This window comes from Camelus ferus, chromosome 30 (assembly GCF_009834535.1).
Source record: "Camelus ferus isolate YT-003-E chromosome 30, BCGSAC_Cfer_1.0, whole genome shotgun sequence".
Taxonomy (NCBI): domain Eukaryota; kingdom Metazoa; phylum Chordata; class Mammalia; order Artiodactyla; family Camelidae; genus Camelus; species Camelus ferus.
This window is the reverse complement of record NC_045725.1, coordinates 23,713,903-23,714,981: the sequence shown is the minus strand read 5'-3', so window position 1 is coordinate 23,714,981 and position 1,079 is coordinate 23,713,903.

The window sequence follows — 1,079 nt, the reverse complement described above, 5'->3', positions numbered from 1 at the left end:
TTTGTGATTCCTTGCTACTGAGCAAACCCAGTTCCTAGAGCCAGATGAAACTGTGAAAGTTTTCTTGACCAATGTGTGTGGTTATTTGCTTGTGAACAGAAGATTTTTGTTTGGGTTTTGAGTAGATCTCTAGGAATTCAGGGAGAAACAGGATCAATGAAAAAAGGGATTATTGAAGTCCATGCAAAACTGTGGAAAGTTACAGCAGAGTCAGGAGATACTCAGGATTCAGAAAGTGAGGCTCATCCTACTCCAACTTGAGTGGTTTAAAGTTTACAAAGCCCCGCTGAAGGGGTAAGGTAACATCTGAGTGACCTAAGACCCCAGAGGAAGGAGGAGCAGCTCTGATGGAGGTAGAAAAGAGGTTAATCTAGAAGTGTTTATTTTAACCTTCAAAATAGGAGAAGTTGCTCTCATCCTAGTGAATTTTGAAGCTAAGGAAAGCAGAGTTTGGGAGGAAAGCAGTTGGATTAACATGAAGGTTCTCATGGTTCCTGTGGAGCCATGCTTGAAAGAAACAAGAGTGCAATGTTAACTTCGGAAACCTGTGGCGAGAGATTCCACTCAGATGTGAACATAAAGGGGAGAGTCCCCTTTGTTAACTGGAAATTGCAAGTTGAAAACTTCTGAACAAGAGTTACGGTTATGGGAATGGCAGAATCGGTCTGATTTTGTATTCTGGTGGAGAAATACTGAAAGAAGAGCCAAAGATTGGAATTTGGAGGGATTGCATATTATAATGTGGATTACCCCCTTTGTAGGAGAGGAGTGCAGAACAGAAATTTCTCTCAATTCTATGTTGAATTCCAGGAAAACATTACTGGATGGAAGTAGCTCCATTAGGCAAGGAATTATGTATAATTTTATGCACACAAATGGAAATGTTCTGCATATATGATCATCATCTCTCATGGGCATTGTCACCAAACATCAACATGAGATTTCTTGGTCTAGACTTCAAGATAACAGAACTATGCTCAAATTACAGCCTGCTAAACTGATCATGTTTAGTTCTGCAATTTCGTGTGTTTCCAAATCTTATGGATGCTATTTATATATATTTTGACAGCTCCCGGGAA